Here is a 24,526-nt window from a genome sequence, read left to right as displayed (position 1 = left end):
CAGTCATCTTCATCAATGACCTGGGTGATGAGATAGAATGGACCCTCAGCAAATTTGTAAATGATATAAAATTGGGAAGGGAAGATTAAGGGACACCTTGGACAGTAGAGCTTTCAGAAACTTGGGGACTGAGACAACAGAAACCTAATGAAGTTGAAAAGAAGTGCAAAATGTTGCACTTTGGGCAGAATAACCATTACATCAGCACAACCTGGGAACTGATTGACTGAGTAGCAGCTCTGCTGAAAGGAGAGGTTATGTGGATTTCAAGTTGAATATGAACAGTGTGTTCTCATCAGAAGTAAGACAAATTGGGCTGCATTGGAAGAAGCATGGAGAGCAGRTCAAAGGAAGTTATTCCTTTATACTTGACACTGTAGAGGTTATAACTGGGGTATTTTGTTCCTTTTGGCCCTTCAGTTCAAAAGGATGTTGAGAAACTGGAAAGGATCCAAGAGGGCTATCAGAGTTAGGGACCTGGAGCACATGATCTTCAAAGAGATGTTGAGATAGAGGCTGGCTTAGCCTRGCAAAGAGAAGGCTAAGGAGAGCTTTAATAACACCCTGTGAAATTTGAAAGGAAACTAAAGATGATGGAGCCAACAAGTTTCAGCTTCAGAGTGCACATTAGAAAAACTGCTTCACCGGGAGGGTCATGCAGCACTGGAACAGTTTATCAAGTTGGGTGATGGAGTCTCCATCCTTGGGAGGTTTTGAGATTTGTCTAGAGAAAGCCACAGCTGACCCGATCTAGTATTGGTTATGGTCCTGCTCTGAGTGGGAAGTTCAACTAGATGACCTCTAGATGTTCCTTGTAATCAACATTTCTATAGCTCTATGTCTTATGCTACTGAGTAATTACATACTTCAGTTGCCTTTGTACTCTGGATTGGGTGAAGAAAATGCAGACTGTGACCGCTGTGTATATTACATGTGTAGACATGATAGTATAGGAATTCAATGATTAATTAAATATTTCCCTTTCTTCCCATGAGCATAGGAAGATTTACATATGGAGACAAGAAAAGCTTTACTGTCATAATCTTTAAACAGTAGCAAGAAACATGTTTTGTTATCTCTATTCCCTGGGATTCCTAATAATGTTTGTATAAATTAAAAACTGTTAATAGCAGAACTCTGTAATTGATTATCCTCTGTATGTTTACAGCTCACTTTAATTGCTTAAAAATGCCATTTGTCAGCTTCATGTTCTATTGACAATGTTATCGATTTATCCGATTTGGRCTTTGTCTTGTCCCTCGTACATAAAACTCACATATGCAGTTCAAATGGGAAATGACTCTATTGATTTTCTTAACTTGACCCCAAATGCTAAAGATTTTTGGATAAGCTTTCTCATTACTTAAGCCAAAATCAATAAGAGAGAGCATCTTTTAATGAAAGAGCAGTTTGAGCAACGTACTTCAGAAATGGGGTCCTGTTCATCCTTTGCTTTACAAATCGATCTCCTTGGTTCCTTAAGTGAGGTCCAATTGGTTGACATTGTGGTTTGTCTTTGTGTGTAAACTTGCAGTTTCAGAAAAGAGAAGATGAGCTACAGAGACAGCAGAAGGAAACACTTTCTCTGCAACAGAAAACAGATGATCTTCTTACTGAGGTACTGCACTATACATTGTGTGTTCTGCAAAATTCTTACCTTTTGTAGCCATTTTTCACTACATAATTTATGCTTTTCAGTTCTAACTCTTTGTCTATTATTATTCCTTTGTGTGTTGCATTACATTATTTATATATATTATATACTTAAATGTTACAATTAGTCTATTTGGAACTATCACCTTCTTTTATGACTTTTCTGCATAAAATGCTTTCAGTGACAGCACTGATCTTTTTGCTTTGTTAACCCTTTAATTTGTTCTGGGTTTATTTCAGCTCTAGCCTCAAGAAATCAGAGTCACCAGCTCCAGACTGAACTGCGTAAAATGAAAACTGAGATAAAAAATGAAGAGCTGAAGAGCTACAGAATGAACTGAGTATATCCAGCTAGTTAAATGGGCAGGCCAAATGTTCAGGTACTGTACAAAGGTATCATTAACTGCCCTGAACTACATAAATTAAGCTGATTATGCCTTCACTTAATTAACTTAGAATGACCTATTGATGTATACTCAGAGTCAGATAGAGACTACATGCTGCACTGTACTAAATTTATAGGTTTTCAATTAGTTCAACTATTGACTGCGACTACTTAAAAAAGGAGTTTACTTTTATGTTTCATAGAAGGTTTTTAATTTAGTAAGTTATCTGAAAATGTTCTATTTGTGTGCTCTGAATTATTTGAAAACTGATCTAGTGAAAAATGTTTATTCAGCTAAATCCATAATTTTCCCCCATGGCTGATTAACAGTATTAGGTATTCATATTTGAAACTGTTGTTATGACTTATTATAACTGTTGATTAATTATCTCCAAAATTTCAGTCCTCTCCAAATTTCAGTCATAATAATTTGGTTCAAAGGAAAATGTTGTATTGTCTTCTAAAATGAGTTTTTTCGTTCTGTAGAACTAGGGAGTCAATCACTAAGTAGTTATAAAATAGCCTTTGCAGTAGCCACACTTTTGAAAAATCATGCAGTTAGAAACTGAAGATAGGAAAAATTATAGCAGTTAATTAATAATACTGTTGTAAATTTTGGAGAAAAGTAATAAACTAAAAAGTTAGTGTGTAAGTATACACTATAATAGTAGGRCTATTGCATTATGCTGATGAATCTTCCGTAGTGTTTCTTTAAGTGAGGCTCACATCTATTTTAAAAGAGAGACTATTGCAACCATAAAGAAAATGATAAAACATCCTACAGATAAGGAAATATCACATACATTAAGCACAAAAATCCTTGAATACTCAAGTTTGAGCCCCAGAACAAAGTTTTCTTTAGCTTATTCTCAAGTTTAGATTTTGGGGGATGTTACTGTTCTACAGATTCAACTTGTCCAAGATACATTTCTATGAAAAATATTAAAGTAAAATATTTTTCAAAATGAATTTTCAAAAATTAAAAAATGCAGTTTTCAAAAATGGTACACTACATGGAAAAGCATATAATGTCTTATCATACTCTTGGACTAGGTTACAATCTTTATTCATGTAGTTTTCCTGAAGCTTGTAAACTCAGACACATTATTACAAAACTTTAGGTACATAGATTGTAATGTGTACCTGCATTCTTTTTAGTTTTTTAATTTTTAAAATTGTAATGGTTCTTTGAGTTTTTCATCTTGATACATGTCTATGATATTCAGTTACCTTATGCTATAGCATCTATCTGAGGATTTATGATTAAACCTGCCCCTTGTAATTCAGTGATCACCTTATTAAAATATTCCCTGAGGTTTTCCCAGTCTGTGCTGAAGATGACTACATTGTCTACATATGCAGCACTTATTTTTCCTTCCAATGTGGTCCATAAGCCTTTGATATGTTACTGGTCGTACACAGAACACAAAAGGCATTGCGGTAAATTGATATAGGTCCCTGACTTCACTACAGTTAGACTGTAGTGGCAGCCTCAACATCTGGTGCCCAGCTGCTGTCCAGCTGCTTTGACTATTGCTGACTGACCAAGCCAACTCTCTGTTTTATCCTCCTTATTGACACACTTATTAACTTGCAACTTGTTATTCTCCTGTAAAATAATTTCCATAATTGTTTTGCTTACTTGTTTACTGATTGATTTCTTGCATTACTGATAATTAGCTTGTGAGTTTTACAGCTTGCCTAACACTTGTTTGGCTCTCAGTGTTTTGCCTGCATTCTTCATTCAGTTAATTTATATTCACTCTTTATACCTCAGATCTTCAGCCCCTCCCCTTTTAGCCCATTTCCCTCTCTTTATCCTTCCTCTGCTAATATTTGCATGGGCCTAGGTCTTTTTTCATCTTTTCTATTTCTCTTTGCCATTTCTAATTATCTGGCCCATTTTTTAAGCTTCATATCTACTACTTAGACCTGTTTCTGTAGGAGGTCTTACTCTATGGATTCTTCATATCCAGGATGGTCAGAAATAATGCTTTTAGCCATGTTAATTTTTCTCCCCCATTTCTCTTTTCATCAGTTCAAAGCAGTTCATTCACTTCACCATCTTTTTTTCTTTTCTTTGGCATCACAAACTTTAATCCACTCACTCACAGCCCTAAGTTATCCACAGTATTTACTTCTGCAACTTCTTTTCCCAAGTATCTGAGAAATCTCTCCAAATGCCTGTGACTGTGCCATCTGTTTTATTTTCTCCTTTATCACGATAATCTCACTGAGCAAACATTTYAAAATAAAGCACTAAGATCTTTTTTCTTGTTCCATCATTTGGACCATGTCACTTTTTATTCTTCTCATTTTCTGTCTCATGAAATTCAAAATTTTTGCTGTAACTTTCATGTTTTTTTCTCATTTCTGCCACTTGTTATTTGCTGTGTCACCTTCTGTGTCACATATTTCAAATTCCTCCTTTCTTCCAGTGATGTAAAAGTTAATTAGAAATTTATTTGTCTCCTTCTTCATAGGCTGTGTCTCTATTTTCTTCCATTATAATCCTGAAACATGCTGCATTCTTCATGGATTAATTTTCCTTAAACTCATTCCTCTTAGCCCGCTTTACTGTGATCTTTAAATAAATCGACCAGTCAGTGATTGCTAAATTTTGCGTCAGTGGAAGAAAGCTGATAAATGACCCTCTCTTCTCCTTCTTGTCTCTCTGGGAGGAATCCAGATCTTTGCATTGTGTTTGACTGTCAAGTTTTACAGCTCGCATATTCATGTTGTCATATTTTAATTTGAGTGTTGCGTTCTCTCTTTTTCCTATTTATTACATTCACTTATGATTAGCTTCAAATTGGATTACAGGTTAATTTGGTCGGGAATCATGCCTACTTTTGTAATGTTTGTATTGGCCCAGAATAAAAGGCTGCACCTATATTTATAAATGTAACAGTAATAGGGAATCTCATGCTACCTGGGCTCTCCCAAATACTTCTTGGGCGTGGTTCAGAAGTCTGTATGGGGAAAGGCTCATTTCCAGTAGGCAGTTTACGTAGCATGGACACAGCTGATCCATGACCGCTGGCCTCAGTGGCAAAGAACAGTTCCTGGCATGTTTAATTTACTGATATGGATGTAGCCAAAATGTCTTGACCCTGACAGACTGTTGACTGTTGCCTTAGCACAAACAATAGTRGTTCTACTAATAATTGCAACAATTTAGGCTGAGAGAGATGAGATGGAATTTGTAATATAATTTTGATAAACTAAGAGTAGCTGTGAACGTAAGTCATCCTAAATGATTAACAAATCATTTCCTTCTGTGTGGCATGGGATGTAGTATATAGTTTTCGGAAAATGATACATAATTATTTCTGCCTAGATATTTGCATACCTGTTAAAAATGGAGGGCTGCCACTAAAACCCCTTTTCTAGCACATTTTTGGCATGTAAGCTGTCTGGTCATCAGAATTTCATAGTCATTGTCCTTGAAGGATATTTCAGCATTACAGGCAGTGACAGGTTTAGGCTTTAATACTGGTTTGCACACATATCATTTCCTCATTCTGACAAAATTTTTACAGCTGCATCACCCTTCATCTAAGGATATAATTCCTGGATTGTAGGTTTCTAGAAAAGGGACATTAAAGAAATTCAACTTTAGTGGTTGCAGCTCATTACATCTGTTGTCTGTTCTTGAATGTTTTGTTGGTTAGGCAAGAGAATAGGGAAATATGACAAAGAAGAACTGTTCACCAGAAAATGTGACAAAGGAAACTATTTATGTCTTTTGCTTTAATACTCTCTTCTTCTGTTGTCTGTCCTTATATCTTGCTTTCCCCCCACAGAGGGATGTGTCGCCATGTATTCTACCCTTTTATCACTGTATTTCTCTCTTTCTGAAAGTCTTTCTCTGTAGCTTTGGAAAGCTACTCTTCAGCCCAGAGCCTGCCTCAGCAACAAAGTATTGTCAACACACCCAGGGCTTTATGATCTTCCTCCTAACCTCCCTTTGGAGCAGTTACTTCATCTTTAAGATGAGATGCCTAAGGCATCAGTTTATGCACTCCTGCACAACAAACTGTTTCTCTATTGCTGTTTTCTTTAGGTTTTGTTCTCTTCTTTTTTATTTAATGTAGAGTATTTTCCAAGCATTTTTTTAAATGAGATGATGCAGTTATAGCTGGACCTTGGCCCTAATGGGTATGTATGACTTGTTTATTCTCAAAGAAGTAGTAAATAGTTTGTCTGTGAGGTTTGCCCTCAGATATGCTGAACAGGTTCTCCTAAAATTCTTAAGAGTCCAGCAGGAAAAAGGCCTAGAAAAACTGAAAGATCTCCACTTAGTGAAAAGCTGAACCAAGATTCCACATTATCCTTGGAACTCTGAATTTGCATTTCATTGATGGGGGCTTTTCTACTAACTGTTGAATGCTGTCTTATAAGAGACCATGATTTTACATAAGCAGAGTCCTTTGAATGCTTGTCCATTTATATATTCACACTCTTGAAGCTTACATTGCAGGCACATAGGGGAGAGTTTGTATTAGTAGCCACAGGTTGTGTCTAATCTTTCAAACTATATGTAATAATAAAAAATTAATGGGTAATAGAAAATTTGTTCCTGGCAATTCAGAAGTATCTAAGAGAGAGATTCAGAAAAAACAGAGGAAGAGAAAGGTTATTTATAAATGAGCAACACAACTGAAGAGCTAAATAATTGATAAGTATCCTTTCTTTTTCAAGTCCTTCTTCATAGGTATGGAAGCACTTCTTTGTAGGTATGTGGCTTATTCTTAGCAGTACATTTCCTTTGTAGTGAAGGTTACCTGGAAATGAATTTTGAAATCTTCTTAGAAGAAAAGAACCATAGGACAGCTCTACCAAATGCATGCTTTGAATGTCTTATCTTGGCAAAGTAATTGGTGGAACTGATGCGGTTCCAAGTAGCCACTCTGCCAGTCTCAGTAACACAGGTAGTCTTCAGTGAAGCTGCTAATATGGTTAACGCTCTGGCAGATTTCCCTTACAGCAAATCATCATGTTTTCTGTTATCACTTTGAACAATATCTACCTAGAGATGTCCATGTCCTTTGATGTCTCTTTGGGAAAAACAGAAAACAAAGACGTGGCTGTCCAAAGGATATACAGTCACTTTGGCTTTCCAGGCATGTGAACTAGAGGGAATAAAAAGGTAAATTACTATCTTGACTCAAACTGAATTCTGATAAAATTGGGACAGAACTTCAGATGCTTTTGGTATTCAGGGGAGAATATAAAAGTGATAGTCAAGAAGAAATTTTTTTTGGATAATTCATCAATGAGTAAGCGGTCAGTGGTTCAAAGACTGATCTGCAAGCATACCGGAGATCATACTGAAGTATGATAGGCCCTGTTAAAGTATGATGTATCAGACAAGAAAAAACAAATTAGGTAATTAAAAAATTGCAAGATGATAGAGTGAGGAAAGAAGTGAACAACTATGAATTACTAAGAGATGATTTAGCAGCTCCAAGTATCCTGAAAGAGGAAATCGAAAAACCCTTTCTCTTAAGAAAAAATATTGCACAAGGGAAGAAAGAGTATCATGTGCCCTAAAAATATACTTTTAGCAAAAAAACAGTGTCTGAAGTACTTTGTAAACCAAGTACCAATGGTATAAGTATATATAGAAGCACTTGAAGAAATGCTAGTAACTTTTTTTTAGTTACCTAATGGATAGCTAGCAATACCACTCTTGGATACATAAATAAATTTTGAATCTGTCCAGAATATTGATTTATATTTCCAATACAATATACAGTTAATGTGTCCAACAGTTATTTAACTCAGACAGTTTTTCCTATATTCAGTATCTTCCATTGGGAGATTAAGTTTGTTCATACTCTTAGAATGCTTAAAAACTTACTTTTAATTTAATAATTTTGCTTTTGGTTTTCTTTGTTGATCTTAGAAAAACTAGGATTTTTTCACATTTTTAGCTCAACTTTTAGAGATCTAATTTTCTCCCACATGATTATTGAACRTATTGTTTTTATTTCCTTTATTTGCCATTATGATGACTGAAGGACTAGTGTGGCAAAACTATTTCTGTGATCATTATGAAATACTTGTATTACAGATATAAATCCTTTTCCGAAGGACTTCTGTAATTACAGACCCATAGGTAATGGCAATGATGTTACAGTTAAGACAAGTTACGTATTTATAAAATTTTGTTAAACTATTTTTATAATCATAAGTTAACAAATGGTTATTCTGGGTTAGCTTACTCAGGATTTCATATTCATACATGCTTTTTTCCCAAGGTTTTCATAATAGTAAAAAAGTTATGAGAGAGAAAGATAATTATTTTAATTGTTTAATACAAGCTTTCAATAATATATGTGTTCTTCAATGTGCTAATATGTTGGTATACAAATCAGGATAGTTTATTGACAAATATATCAATCTTTAAAGTGAGTATTTAAATTGTATRTGTTTGTATATAAAAGCTTGTATACATGCAGCCATGAAGCTCAAATTACTATAACTTTTTGGATTCCTATTAACAAGCATTCAGAAGAATCAGATACAAAATACTAATTTAGTTTGTCAGATCATATCCTGTGCTGATAAATTGTCATCTTGCAAAGAATACCACATAGTATAACTAAAAAAATAATAATATCCTGCAAAAATACCCAACCTCCTGCATATAAATAAAGGAATTTTGAGTCTTTCCCAGATAAGACGATTGTGTGGGTTTTCACTAGTGTTCTTCACTGATTTACTTGACTTACTCCTAGGTTACACCATTGCAGATGGAATGACTGTACAGGCTATCAGATAGATGGAAGTTAACTGTTAACCTAGGTCTCTGTTAGCTGTTTAAGTTTTGTTCTAATTGCTGAATCAAAACAAAAAAGCAAAAACCTTTTTTTAGTTTCCTTGCAAAATTAAAAAATACTGCAGGGGAAAGGAAACTTTTGCTGGACTTAAAAGATATTTTTTTTTCCTATGGACGTTTAAAATTTTATTCATTTTTAAAAGAGAGAAAATAAAGGGCTACATTGGCAAAATTGAAGAAAATAAACCAATGGCATCTTTCCCTCCCTTGCATACACTGCAGTGGTTACTGGGAGCAGTTATCAGGAGCTAGGAGATGAGGTGTGACTCAAAGTGAACAGAGACTTGAAATGGAATTGCTCCACCTTTTCTTTAAAATAAATCCACAGAARATATCCTTAGTACTCTAGTACTCAGAGCTGTGTCTTTATTTTATTTTTTTTGCCACACAAACTAATTAACTAAAACAAGATGATTCTCTAAACAAGGAAAATACTAGACCTGTATGAAGCCCTACCCACTATTTCCTTGCAGAGTAGGTTCTTTCCTCTAGGCTGTTTTCCAGTCCATCAGCTTTTGGTGGCTTTTAGAATTGCCATGCTCAGATCTTCTTAGGGAAGTTGTCTTTCCTATGTTTCCCCTTCCTCTTTCTTCACTTATTCTCCAGAAAGGTCTCACTCAGAGTGCAGTAGCCAGGAGAGAATAATGAGGCTACCTTATATGCCATACAGCCAACAACTTATGAAATTAAGTGTAATATATGGTACAAGTAGAGGAAATTAAAAATAAATATGTTAGTTTTGCTTCCTACAGTTGCACTAGGTTTCTAATCCACCATCTGAAACAGGTACAAAAAAGATCTACATTCAAGTCTCTTGCTGCACAGGCAAGTACTTTTGCCAGTGTGGAACATAAAGGAGAAGGTATCGTCCATATCATCCCTCATGTCTGTAAATTAGACTTCAGCTCTTTCCTGGAATCTATCCTGAACAATTATATCAAATTAAATAATTATGAGATTTCTGAACCTTTTCAGAGTTGATGCTGAAACCATTCACTGTATTAAAACTTAATTTATGAATCACTTTAGATACCTCCAAACTGCATTTTTCTATGAGTAGAAGACTTGCTAAAAAATTGACTTGCACTAGTTTTCTGCTATGAGTTAAGAACTATCAAGATCAGTCAGATTGGTATTAAGGGCTACCAAATACCTGAAGAAAAAGAGAAAAAGTTTTTTAAAGATGACATTAAAAAAGAAGACCAATAAAAGAAAGTCCCTTTTTAAAGAAAATTTAGCACCATGTGGGTTGAGGAAGAGTCTATCCATATTGTACCATCTTTTTTCTGTTCAGTTCATATTCTCTTCCACATAAATTATATTCTAAAATCAGTTCTCATATGCTTTGCTATATTAGCATACCCCTTCTCAGTGGGCTTTTCCAGAATTTGACAGGAGTCAACATGAGGGAACAGAGAAGCATAATAACATCACAGAAATACAAGTGACAAGAGGAACTGGAGACTCTTAAAAGTAAACAAATACAACCTAAGGGAGCAGTAGGGTTTTGGAAGTAATGGATGGGGAAGGAGGGCTTGGGAGAGGTCAGTGAGAGCTGTGAGAGTGACAGGCTGGAAACAACCAAAGGGACTTTGCAGAACTGTGCAAGGATCAGAGAGAGGGATCTGCAGAGTTTCTCTTCTCTTCCTCCAGGGCAGCAGTGCTGCTGTGTTATAGTTGGCTGAAGTAAGGTTACTATGATCAGGAGGTAGGGAAGGAGCAGAGCTGAGAGGGAGAATAGGCCAATATCACTAAATGTCAGGACTCACGACTTTTGCTGATGATGAAGTAAGTGGGTTAGAGAGGAGCACTAACAGCTGTTTCCCACACCCTTTAGTCTTTTCTTCGGAAACAGAAACAACATATGAAGTGGAGAATGGGATTGATTATTTGGGTGTTAGAAATTTGGGCTTATGCCTAAAGATAGCTTTGATGCATCTAAAAAATGAATCTGAAATAAATGGCCAGTTCCTTTCTCCTCAAAGTTAAGATGAGTTAGACAAGACAAATGCTGGAATACTTTGCTTAAGAAAATAATCTCAAATTTCCCTAGAGATGTGGCTATGTCAGTTCTCCTACCCATTTGTTTGAGAAAATTATAATGTATTGATACTATCTTCACTTCCCAAAACACACTCTGAATAACCATTCAGATTATTCAAAGTGTGTTTTGGGAAGTGAGCATAGTAAGTCATTTTGGAAAAGAGACTGGAAAAATGGAACAGGACAGCATTGAAAGCATCTTTCAATATTGTAATCCTGCTTAAAGAAGTMGAAGTAATTTAGAGAGAATATGCTGAGATTACTTTAATCTCTCTTCTCAGATCATACCCAAAATGTGAATGTCTGGGTTTGTCTGAATATGTCTGAATATTCTGTCTGAATATGTTCATCAAATTCTAATATATACAGGATATATGTGAGAATATATTCTAAATGGGAACCCTACAGTAAAGAATAGATTTTTATATCTATCTGTCTATCTATACCTCTATCTATTTAAATACTTATTAGCTTTTCCATAATGTGAAATTGACCTTTTTACATTTGTACTCAGTAAGTGATACAACCTAATGGTATAAACAAAAACAGATCAAGCAATGGATTGAATGGATTGAATGGATCCTCACCAAGTTTGCAGATGACAGCAAAATGGGAAGAGAGGTAGATACCCCAGACAGAAGAGCCACCATACAGAAGGACCTGGGAATGAAGGAAGATGACCAACAAGAACTGCTTGACTTTTAACAAAGATAAATGTAAAATCCTGTATCCTGGAACAGGATAATCCCAAGCAGCATAATCCCAAGCAGCTGGAGTCTGACTGGCTGGGGTGCAGCTCTGCTGGAAAGGACCTGGGGGGTTCAGGGGATGGCAAGCAAAATGTGAGYCAGCAGTGCACCCTTGCAGCAATAAAGGCAAACTATGTCCTGGGCATCAGGAAGAGTGTGGCCAGAACACCAAGGGATGTGATTATTTCACTGTGCTTGGGTGCTTGTTAGGCCATAATTGTAATAGGGTCCAGTTTCGGTTCCCCCCAGTTCCGGAGAGAAATGGGAAAATTGGAGCAGGTCCAGTGGAGGGCCACCAAGATGATTACAGTGTTGGAGAGCTTGACATATGAAGAAAGGTTGAAGTATTTGGGTTTGTTCAGCCTAGAGAAGAGAAGGCTCAGGGATGATCTAACCACAGTCTTCTGATACCTCAATGGTTAAGTATAGGGAAGAGGGAGGTACTCTCTTCACAAAGATGCATGGTGACAGGAAGAGAGGCACAGGGCACCGACAGCTTCAGGGGAAATTTCAGCTGATATAAGAAAAAAATTCTTCACCTTGAGTAAAATTAAACATTGCAGTAGGCTGCCCAGAAAAGTGGTGGAATATTCCTCACTAGAAATATTCAAGATTTAGCTTGACAGGACCCTTGATAACCTAATCTAAGGCTCTGCTTTTATCAGGAGTTTGGAACAGGTGATCTCTAAAGGTCCCTCCCAACCTAGACTTTTCTATGATTTTATGATTCTGAATAGTTCCTTTGACCAAATTAATGAGTTAAGTAATAAACGACAGCATGAATTCAACTAGAAATGTCTTTCATTTTTTATGTTTAAAGTAAGATATGCCAGTATTCAAACTTTTTGTCATGATTACATTATCTTTTATGTCTGGAGTTCTTTTGAGTTCGTTTTCCAGTTTGTCACAGTGACTTGCCATCTTTTAAGTGCTTTGCTAACTACAGTATGATGAGGTCTGTACTCATTTATGGACAGTAAAAATTAATACCTCAGTAATTTGGTAAAGTCTGTAATAGTCTGTGTGAGAAAGCTGTAGATTTTCTGGAGGGTTTTCAGGGGCCCAGTGGGCTTTAAAATGCGCCCAATTTTGATTTTTTTTTAAGTTCTTTCAGGCTTAAAAGATTAATGGCACAGCTTTTTTTTTTTTTTAATCCTTCTTTGTTTCTGTTTATATTTGAGGGTTTTTTTTCTTGAACTATTCATATCCACTCTGATTTTAAGGATTCTCCTCAGTAATATTATATTTATTAACTATCTGTTTCCAACAGCAGCACAAAACACTTACAAAAATCATGATGTGAAATTCTAAGGTCTATAATGGAGATCAGAGTAACTTTGAACAACATGATTGTAACAAACCTTTTTAATATTTATAGTTAGATGATACAGACTAGCACATTAAAAAAACAACAAATCTTTTTGCATTATTTTAACTAGTTGAGTTCCAGCAAAATCTAATCATGCTAGCTGTCTGTCATATCCCAGTTCCCTCATATTAAATTTATAACAGTCTGCATATGACTTGAGTTTGGAACTTATGTATAACATTGTTCAAAAAATTTTACAAAATGGAGGTAAAATCTGACATTCAAAAAAACATCAAAATACTGCCTGACAGCATGAAATGTGATTGACGACTTTGCAAATATCATAGATGTTTGCATTTTTTCAGTAGAGAATGTAAAAAAAGAAAAAAAGGCCTTTCACTTAAGCTGATGAATATCTATGTTAACTTTTCATTTTAATCTAGGGAAATCTGATGTAGACAAAGTAGAAGCACGTCAGAGACAAAGATCTGGAGGATCTTAAACCTTTACAGACCATATTTTCTTTGTCACTTGTCCTGCTGAAACATAATGCAGTCAATACCTAATTATTTTGTATAGGAAGATCACTGTTTGCCCCTCTTAAAATTTAAGACTTAAACTGTCCTACTATGAAAAGGATGAGATACCTATATCATAAAATGTTTGGTGTTGTAGAAGATGCTTAATATTATTTTTTCTTTGCATTTCTAAGTTTTTTAATTGCTTTTTGTCCACTGTTTTTGAGAATAACATGGCAGTGCACATTTAACCCTCTTGCATGTTATTAATTAGTTAATCTCTCGTTGTATTATAATTCTTGTGTTTCTATCTTGTCAAGTTCTTCTTAATGGATAAAGTAACAAGATAATTCTCTTCATATACCTAGTTATAATCCTAACTGTTGTGATTTACACTTGGAGATTAATTATAAATAAACTAGATACAAATAATGACTGAAATAATGTATCACAAATTCCTGGTGGGTTTCCCCTGCTCATTTCACAACCTTTCATTTTGTCACTGTAACAAATGACAGAGTTTTTGAGCATGAAGGAAGTCAGATTTTACAGCAAGTAAAGTCTTCAACAGATTTGAAAATCTAAGTTAACAAAACGTGTAACTGCTATAAAATCTGACCTTATTCATACTCAAAGCCTCTGTCATATGTGATCACACTTTCAATCCCTCCTCTAATAATTTCAAATTCAAAAGTTAGACACAAATCTCAAAGATAATTTGATCTTTATAAGTTTTGTGAAAAACAGCAGCTAGACAGCAGAAAGAAATTCAAAATGCAACTCCCTTTGAGGAAAAGGTGGGTGTTAAGTCATCTGACTATGAGCTAAGCAAATTAAACACAAAGACCTGGTGAGGATCAGAGGAGCAATGCAATAGGTAGAGAAATCTTTGTAACCTAATCGGTGATCCCAGTGAACCAGCTGCTCCTCAGAGCGTCAGAGGAGAACGATTTTCCCACTGTCCCTGCTGTGACATCCACCAAAATGACTCAACAAAGATACTCTCCCTGGAGTGCCATGCACTAACGGGGTGTAGGACTTATGATATGCAAGAGGAGTAGAATTTTGGAACAGAGGAAAGAGAATTGGAGATTGTGTAAAACTTATAATGGGATGTGTTGAGAAAGAGCAAGGCATCAAGGTAGATTTGGTAGGAACCACTTTTAGAGAGGAGTGAAAAGGAGGTAGAAGAGGCTGGTTGGTGTGTAAGGAAGTACTGGCCATCATCCTTGTCTGACTGAACCCTGCACTTGGTCACCTCAGTCGATTCTGTGTTTGTATTAAATCCTATTTCTAACTGTCTTCTGTGTAGGTACGTTCTCTATCCTGAACCTGTGCATGTGAATGCCAGCAAACTCCCAGCTGGACTAGCTGATTAGTGGGAAGACRTCTGAGTGCCAGCCACTGGAGAAAGAGACTGTGGATCTGAGGGACCCATGGGTCTGGATGCCAGCAAGTGGAGAGACCAAGGTCTAGGGACTCAGCCTAGACTGTGTGTCTAAGGCTGTTTACTGGAGACACCTGTATTGTGTGTGCATGTGCGTGTGCGAGGGAACTAGCAAACATAAGTCAGACTAGCTGACAAGTAGGAACAGAGGTCTGAGTGCCAGCCACTGGAGTGAGACCATGAATCTGAGGGAGCTGGGGGGCTAGAGGCCAAGCAACTGGAGGAAACCAGGATCTAGGGGCCAGCTATAGGACAGACCCATGSTGGGTGTGTGATCCCATTGTTGGACTTCAGCCCTGATGAGACAGAGAGGAGGAACAGGCTTGGGCTGTCAGTGGAGTTTATGCTTGTGTGAGGGCTGTTTGCCTTGAAGTGGGTGCCAGAAAAGGCCCTGATCATGGTGTACCTGTGTAGCTGGCAAGGTGTGTATTGTTTGCAGTGTGTGTGTGTATGTTTCTTTTTCCTTTTTTTTTTTTTTTTAACCAGAAGGAAGGTATCATGCTCTATCTGGATAACAAAAAGTATTTTACTAGCATGTCATGATCTGCATTAGAATCAAAGGAACTTGGGACTGAACATAGCTTTCCTCTTTCCATCACTTTCCTTGTATCCTGAGATCTTGAGTTCAAGTAAAAAGTGCGCAATACCCATTATTTAAGCATTCTGACATTTTTATTTCAGATCTTTAAACTTTATTTCAGATCTATAAATATAGATAAGCCAATATCTCTGCTTCAACTAATTTTAAAGCTGTATATACCTTGGAAACTTTTTAGCAAGGTAAGCATTGCTACTATCTTTGAAATTCTACTGACTGAAAAGAAGTCAGTATTTGTGGTTTAGATTTTACAGAGGTTTTTCAAATATCTATTTACGGCAAGTTAAAATAAATTTTCCRATAGAGCCTGTTGCAAAATGTTGCTAATTGACTTGCCATTTACCAGGCTTTTAATTCTTTTTTAGAAATGGTCACGGTACTCACAGTCTCCTTTTTTTGCTCAGTTGTGTTTTTTAGCGTGCTCAAATGTCTTAGAAAAAAACAATTAAAATTGTAAAATTAACCTTTGTTAGAAAACTCCATTGAGAAAAAACTCTCTTCATGGCAAAAGGAAATAGAAGCACTGAGTTCTTATTTCATCTGAGACAATGTCAACAGAGTTGAAAAATGTAGCTTTTAACGCACAAAATTTAATACTGTTTAAAGATTGTATTCAGAAGTGTGTTTGTTAGCGATAACTATAATGTAATATTTTGCTAGAAGTCATTTTCAGAAGATTTTTGTTTGAAAAGTGTCTGTATTTCTTAAACTTGGATACATAAACCTAGGTTCTCAAGTATATTTTARCTACATAAAACTTGATTATGAACAATAGTGCTTTACACAAGACTGCTTAAGATTGCGTGCCCTTTTTTTTTRGAAGGTAAATTACTCTTTTGAAGCCAGTAGTTAAGTATATGTTTAAATTTTATGCTGAATAATTCACCATGTCAGCATCTTCCCATGACGGACTCCTGAGACAAATACAATTTTAGCTATAACCTTGCCAGTCTGGAATGCATATTCTCCTACAGATAACTTCTTGGAGCTCCTACACAGACACGACTCACTCTCTGGAAGTGACAGCAAAATCACATTCAAAGTAGCAAAGAGAAATTATTGAAAAAAAATTTAATAGATTGTTTTCTTGTAGTAATACTAATTCARGGAATAATTACTGGAGTTCTTAAAAGATCAGTAAAGACCAGAGGAATGGTTGATCAGGCTGATGGCAAAAATAAACTTTAAAAATACTGGTTTTACCATTTAGTGAATWTAATCATATTGTTATCATAACACATTTTACCTACAACATGTATGGACTGCRTTTTTTGTTTGTCTGCGGAATTTTATCTTAGAACTAGAATGCACTTCTTTTTACTCTTTGCATTATTTGTCGCTTTTAATATCTTTGGTGATTCTTGAAATATTTGGTGCTGCAAATATGACCTGTCATTTCAACAAATGGACTGATTGAATCTGCCACACTGGTGGAATTTACAGTAAATTCACTGCAGCACAAGTGAAACCATAAGAAGTTTTATTGTCTAAAATGGCTGAATATGAGYCATCTCATTTCATCAAAACACTATCTTTTCATATGCTCTTTAAGTGATAGTACATAAGAAGAAAGTTCATTTATCCACAGTCTGCACAGTAGATTCATTTAGAATACTTACATCAGTATCGATCTATTTTTAAATATCCAAATAAAAGCAGAAATATTTTTAACCAAAATTGAAGCAGCTAAGTACTTTTAAAATGTTTGGCTGTAAGTCCTTTTTCAAGCAATATATGTTGAATATTTTACTGACCTACAGAAAAATAAGATTTTGTTCCAGGAAGTCCAAATGACTTTTTAATTTTGGCTTTGTTCTTAATTCCATTTAACTTGAAGATTGACTGTCAGCTATCAACTTGAATGTTAATTGTTAAATCAGAGATGTTTAAAACGAAAGCTGTTACACAGAAACAAAGCCTATTGCTATATTAGGCAAAGGTTTATTAATTGGTCAAATAAAATATTTAGAGTACATAATTGTCAATTTTTGGTCACTTTCTTAGTTAAAACACACGGACAATTTTTTTCCAATAAAACAGAGTTAAATATGACATTTTTTCTGAGCTATATTACAGTAAATGATTKTTTTACATAGATATATATTGCTTTCTTTGTAATGAATTTTGTTATACTTTGTTCCTTACCACTGTTTGACTGAGGATATTTTCCTGGTGAAAGCAGACATGTTTCAGTGCTTATTTTGCTTTGTTAAGCCTAATAGTTAACTTTGTTATTATGCCTATRTGAATACTAACACTGTAATAAAAATCATTTTAATAGTCCTGTAAAGCAGACCACATAAACCAAGAACATTTACTTTCAGTGAAGACGTGCTAATTTTTTATTAAGAGATACATTAAACATTGATACATCCAACCTCTGATTGAACCTTCAGAGTTGTCATATATAGGGGTAGCTGAAGATTTATTATGCAATATAAAATTAGGCGTATACAGTAAGCTTCATAATAAATGACCTTTGCAGACTGGAGAGTGCCACAAAGAATAGTTCTTTTGTTGCACAGTAGAAAGGAATTTGAAAAACAAATATAAAGATATTTAAAAATGAATTTAAGGTGGAAGAAGTTGGAAATCAAAAATGAGAAATATTTTTTAAAGAAAAAACAAATTGTTTCCTGAAGAGAAAACATATACTATAAAGTCTGTCTTTCAGTAGTGGAAAAATCAAAATATAGTAGTTAGCCAAACATCTTTTGACAATACTTTTTTGATATGCTATAGAATACTGCTAAATGATGAGATAATAACTCTGACCAGTTTAAATTTTGTAATGTATCAGGAAATGTTTATTAAAGATATATAAAAAACCTCACTACAAAAAGATTTCTTTGGTGCAAGCATGATGTGTAAGTTAATGGAACAATAAGACTTTGGTAGAAGTTAAATATGTATTAAAAGGTAAGGGACAGAAAGGTTAACTTTATTGTAGCATACTTAGATCATTACTTTATTCTTATATCTGTCTTTTCTGCTGATTTAAATACACAGCTGGAAGGCCTAAAGACGATTGTTCAGCAGCACAGGCAGCCTTCAGTGCACAATCAGAATGTGCCTACAGCTGAAGAAGCTTGCTGGCGTGATGCCTTTGTCACTCTTAAATCTGATTTCACAGAACTTGAAAATAAGGCACGTAAAAGCTTTAATACAGCTCAGCCACAAAACAGGACTGACAAAAGATTTCATAGCAAAATTATCACAAGCAATATGCAAGGCATTTTTAATAAAATGTTGTCTCTGAAGCCTAAATAAGTTCTGATTTTATTTAGTTTCGACTATAGAAACACCATTAATTACGCTTAAGTAGATTTATAAATGGTGGGGGAAAAGGTTTAAATAAAAACACTACTTTTTCCTGATTAGTTTGGTGTAAGAAATTTATTAGTAAGACTTTTATGAACTGACACCTAGAATTATTATAAAGAAAKATATGCCATAGTGTAGTTTGTGTTTATATTGAATAAAATTGGTAGACCTAGGTGCAGACCTCTTTTACTTTTGAAGCATAGAAAATGTGGCAGCGTTGTGAGAATGACACTTTTTTCTCCATATAAACTCAAACACTTTTTAAAAGTAGGTCTAAAAGTTTGCTGTTAAGGACCAAACTTTCATTACAGAACATGCAGGTCCTAATCCATAACTAACACTTTATTTATACCATAATTTATATCAGAATAAGCAAAATTAAAAATATAATTAAAAATATTAAGCTAGGACTGTTTTACGGAAGAGAGTTGGTAAAGACTCTTTACCCTTTGTGAAATGAGTTGGTAATGTCTATGCTGTAAGTAATGGGTTTGTGTTGTGTCACTGGAATTGTGTATAGTGTTGTGTATGCTTTTTGACAATCTCACCCAAAAGAAAAACCATCATTCCGCAAGAAGCTAGTGGCRGACTGTCTAAATAATGGGTTATAGTTTGCACTAATCCTACCCATGATACACCTGGCCAAAGCACAGAGGCTTCACTGGAAGTTAGTAATTTTGTTTTATTTCATAAAAATGAAAAAAGTTGCTGCAGTCTAGCCTGGATAGATGAAATAGATGTCCTAAACACTATTAAAAATATCTTTAGTTAGTTAACAATACAAGAAAAAAATCTAGAAAATCAGGAAAAATATAATTTTAATTAATAAAATCTACAGGGACTTCGTTTATTAAATTGATGGGCAACTGTCTCCAGTACATATAGTATGCATAGGCTGTACCATTCAAGATTATCAACTTCCTGGTAACTGCTTTGCTCAGGAAGCAGGGAAAGGGAGTGCATATACATCTCCAGAACAATTTCCCAGCTTGATTTGGGTTACATCTACGTACAATGTGTATGTCATACAATCTAGGTCATAATGTCCCTGGATTTTCACTTTCTGTAAAGAATGTCAGTTGTGGAATGTACAAATTCATTGACTTTAGTCTTCAGCTGGTATAAACGTCACTTTAAAATTTGCACTTATTTATAGCAGGTGAAAAATGTCAGCTAGTTTTTTTTTAATATATTTGGAACATTTCTAGTGTTGCAAGTTCAGTTCCCCAGCGCCTCACAAGAAAAATCTGGAGTGACCACTTCTTGTCTACTGAAAAGGCTCTGGATATACGTTTACAGAAATCTAATGGCTTGACTGAACCATGGTAAAAACTGCCACTGTGAATGGCTGCAGTTTTAACACTATGTACTACTTATGTTTCCGTTTGGAACTGATAGCAGTCATTTATGTTATTTTTTTCCTATGTGCTGCTTTGTTAATAAGAAACAATAACATCTCTTTGATATATGGGAACCCCCACTGTTTTGCTTTTTTCAGGAAAGTCTGTGTTGTTAGAGTGACGCAAAATATTTAAGTAGACCAAAACACTTTGTTGTCCGTTGTAATGCAGTAAGATAGATCAGGCTAAAAGAAAAATAATACAGTTGAGAAACCCGGTGAGTTAACTAGCTACCTTCTAAGTAAGAATTTAGTGTCCTGGATTGCTTCCTATCAATATCTTGCCACTTTGCTAAGTGGTGTTCTTTCCTCTGGTCATGTTTTTGAATGGTCTAAGCAGTGACAACTGAGAATATTAGAATCATTTTGAAATGTGATGTAAGAACTCTCAAATATTTTGTACATTCATTTATTTTATGAAATTTACTTGTAATATCCTATATGAATCATAATTCATACATTTTATGTGTGAGAATACAGAATTTTGAATGGTACATACCTTGCGGGTGATTATTATCTCCATCTTAAAGGCTGATTCGTGATTTTTCTTTAGTGTTTCAGGACTTTGTCATCTGATTATGAAATATAGATTTATTGGGAAAGGAATTCATATCTTATGATATAGCCAGTCAAATGAATCTTTTCTATTCTATTCCTAGAGCAGGAAATTTTCATTCAGTCCTTAAATTTTTTCTTACTACTTTTTTATACTATAGTTATTATTGGGAAAGCAAAGATAGAGTTGCACACAGGACACATTCCCCACATATCTGTGGGGAGAAAATAGCCATGTCTCAGCTCTACAGTGGAGGTCATTCCCTACCTCTGGGTCACACGATAAAAATAAAGTGATAGTCATAGGTCTGTGTCCACATGCATGTCTCAGCAGTTTCCCAGCTCCGTATCAGGACAAGATTGCATGCCATTGCCCTTCCATGTAAAGAAAACAAAGCAACTGGTTCAGATTGTTGAGGAAATTAGGACTGCAAAACATGCTACCAGCTGCACTTTCTCCATACAGTCAACCTGACAGATATCAGTCAAGGTCAATATGTGAATATAAACATTTTTGCTCTTCTGTCTCCTCATTAAGAAGCAGATTATAGTCGTAATTCCTAGCTTTCATATGGTCTTTCTCCTCCCTTTTTTTCTTCCTTGCTCCTGGACCCATTTAATATCTTTCATCATAAATGTCATGGCTATTATGTATTGCAGACAAAATGGATGAATGTGAAGAATGATTTCAGAAAAGATCATACCTCTCTAATGCTATGCCTGCTACTGGACTCTTCACTTTACTCTTTTTGGACAGTTTGCTTTAGAAAGAAGAACAGAATGATGGTGATCTGGCTTAATTTGAGCCACCTAAGTTAGTAACTATGAAGAAAAGGGAGCCTACATTTCTAATTTTTTTTTCTTTTCCTTTAACACTTATTTTACGTATTGGTAGAACAGTTTGCATCTAACAACAACAWAATCATCCCAATGGCAATGTCTGTGATCTCTTAAGCCCAAGATTTTGGAAATGGATGCATCCTCATGGATTTGGGATATCAGAAGGTTAGCATTCTTTCCCATTTTGTAACTAATTGCAGAGTCCTTGAAAAAAGATTGAATAGAGCAGGGTGGAAATTGCCTTGCTGGCACTAACACTCCGTACACACACATGCACATAGAACAGAGAGTCATTTCACCCAGGAGAATAGTTAGCAATGGAGTTAGCAATGAGAAGACAAGACAGGCTGCGGTGATTAGGTGCAGGGCACAGCCAAACAAGTGTACTGACCTGTTTACGCACAGGACCAGGCTTGTTTATCCCCTTATCCCTTTATTTTCTCACACTTGTTTCTCCCCAGACCACTTTGATCCCTCCCTTTCCCTGCCTTTGGTCTTTCCTCCAAACATCCCATAAGTCTTGTACAATCCCCAAATGCTCTACCCAGTATCCCATAATAAGCCTTGTACGTTCCCACAATCCAGTTAGAACACCCCATAATTAGTTCTACTTGATCTCCAAATCCTCTTCCTCTGTATCCCATAATAAGTCCCATAGTCTTTAGGCAATCATCTGTTTACAAGGCATCCTGATGAGATGCTCCCTGTTTCTTGTCAAGGGTGGTGCATGAATTGCTCTCTTTGGGTGGGCTTAGGGAGCAGCCAATTCTGTGTGCTCTGCTTTCACTGATTGACTTACTAGGCTCCTCTGCCTATTAGTGTTCTTCTGATCCTCGCTGAATCTCTGTGTTTACAGTGATCAGACTTTAAATAGATGATCTAGCACATTGTTTCTTATTGGATACCATTCTCAACTGGAGTTGGGATAATTTTTCTGATAAAAATAATTATGATTATTCTTAAGATAGTGAAGTTCTTCCACAAAAAAATTCATTGAAGAAGACTGGAATGGCTTTTTTGTTATAATGTAATTTTATTGTTTTATTTGGGTTGTATCACACCTACTTTTTTGAAGTAGAAGAGGTTTTCAGTGTGTCAGATAAGTTCTCATTTAATGTATCTTGTGTTAGTCATATCCAAAACCTGTTTCTAGCTTTTTTACAATGTAAGATTGTGCATTCACAATTTSTAAAAATGCAGCCCTGTATTCAAGGAAGAATCCACATGTCTACATGCAGACAGYGTGTCATATATGCCCTATCATTTGCAATGAGAACTTTCTCAGTGTGTTCAGAGAGAACATATTCACACCTTGCCTTTTGTTATGCTCTGTGCATGGATATACTTCATTTCCTTTCAGATACCTGATGCTCTGTTGTAGCGCTCCACTTTTGTAAATATCTTCTGCATAGACGAAATGTTTGTTCACTAGCCATGAAAGTCTGTATGGCTCCTCAGTATTTTTCAAGAGTTCTCTTTTGCCTGTTACTTGTGAGCACTGTCTTCCAAACTTGAGTGTTTTGTCTGCAATGGAATGCAGTAAGTTTTTGAGAAAAGCATTATCTTTCATTCTTTTAAACTTAGCAGGTGGAAAAAATGAGAACTTAAATTGTCTGCCTGTGCATTCAGAGTGAGGGAGGAAATAGGCCCTATCATGTGAGCTTGTAGAACTTTTGATTGTTGGAGGATGTGTAAAGGATGTGCTTTTCCTTGCTCTTGCTTTACAAATGGATATATAATGTAGAACACGAGTTTCTATAATATACACCACTTTTTTCAGTGCTGGKTTTTTTTTGGTTTTAGAGAGAAAGAGAAGCTGACTGATTGTTCTGTACTTCAAACTGAAATTTTATGTCTCAGTGTTCAGATTCAAAATGATGACAGTCAAGTTCAGAATGGCCAACTTTCTGGGATTCTTCAGGAAAGAGACCACTCTGTAACTCCTGATTTTCTGGGAGCATGTCTTTTACATTGACAGAAGATAAATTTAATGTTGTTATCTCTGTTTTGCATTCTGATGAGATAATTACCAGTTCAAGCTTCCACATGACTTTTCCATGATTCTTCTTTTTTTTTCTAGTAATTTATTTATTCTCAGAGGGAATGATCAGTCTCTGAGGAAAACCCAGATTCTGTTCAAACATCTTTGTCTCAGTGAACACTGAAAAATTTAACCTGTACTATTATAAACCAAGGAAGTCCATAGAATGATTTTTGCCTTAGTGATGAGGACTTTCCTAGATGCTGGCAGAATCCAGTTTATATGTTTTCTAACCACCACAACAAAGTAGTGTCTGACTCTTTTAGGACCTATAGACTCTCATAAATACCTAGAGTATCATGCTCATCTTTGCTTTGGTTGTCTCCAAATGTGATTACACTGAATGTACTCTCACCAAGTAGCAGGTTGCTGTTCTTCAGACTGTTAGGTTCCTTCGCTTTGATGGTGAATCTGCTCAACGTTCACAAGAGATGTCCCTCCACCTACCCTGGCTTCCTAAAACAGTGGTATCAGGTGTATCTCTGTTAGGATATCAAGCTCATTTGGGCATCTTTGTTTTGTGTGGGCTTTGGTTTCAAGAGGAACAGAAGCTTCATTTCAGTATTCTAGAGCTCCAGCTTTGGAGTTCAGGCAAAGCTTTCCTTTTTCACATCCAAAATTGGCACACACATTCAATGACAGCTAATTCAATAAACATTTAATAGACCATTACTCGTGTGAAGTTTTGTTTTCTCTGCTGGGAAATTATTCCCCTAAAGATTTTTCCCTTGCACAAAGGAAAAGCTCCTCTGTTAGCAGTTCATTTATGTTTTGCCTTGTGTTCTGTAGCAAACTGATGCAGTGAGATGTGCTCCAAA

General features: G+C 35.6%; 1 long non-coding RNA gene across 1 annotated transcript; it reads left to right on the top strand.

Moving 5' to 3' along the window:
* Positions 1-1,579: 1,579 nt before the first annotated feature.
* On the top strand, positions 1,580-16,410 carry LOC112974000. The gene is made up of 3 exons (XR_003256126.1): positions 1,580-1,618; positions 1,894-2,033; positions 14,817-16,410. It is a non-coding gene; the product is annotated as an uncharacterized LOC112974000 (long non-coding RNA).
* Positions 16,411-24,526: the final 8,116 nt, after the last annotated feature.

This window comes from Apteryx rowi, unplaced genomic scaffold (genome assembly GCF_003343035.1).
Source record: "Apteryx rowi isolate R43461 unplaced genomic scaffold, aptRow1 scaffold_58, whole genome shotgun sequence".
Taxonomy (NCBI): domain Eukaryota; kingdom Metazoa; phylum Chordata; class Aves; order Apterygiformes; family Apterygidae; genus Apteryx; species Apteryx rowi.
This window is presented reverse-complemented; position numbering and strand designations above follow the sequence as displayed.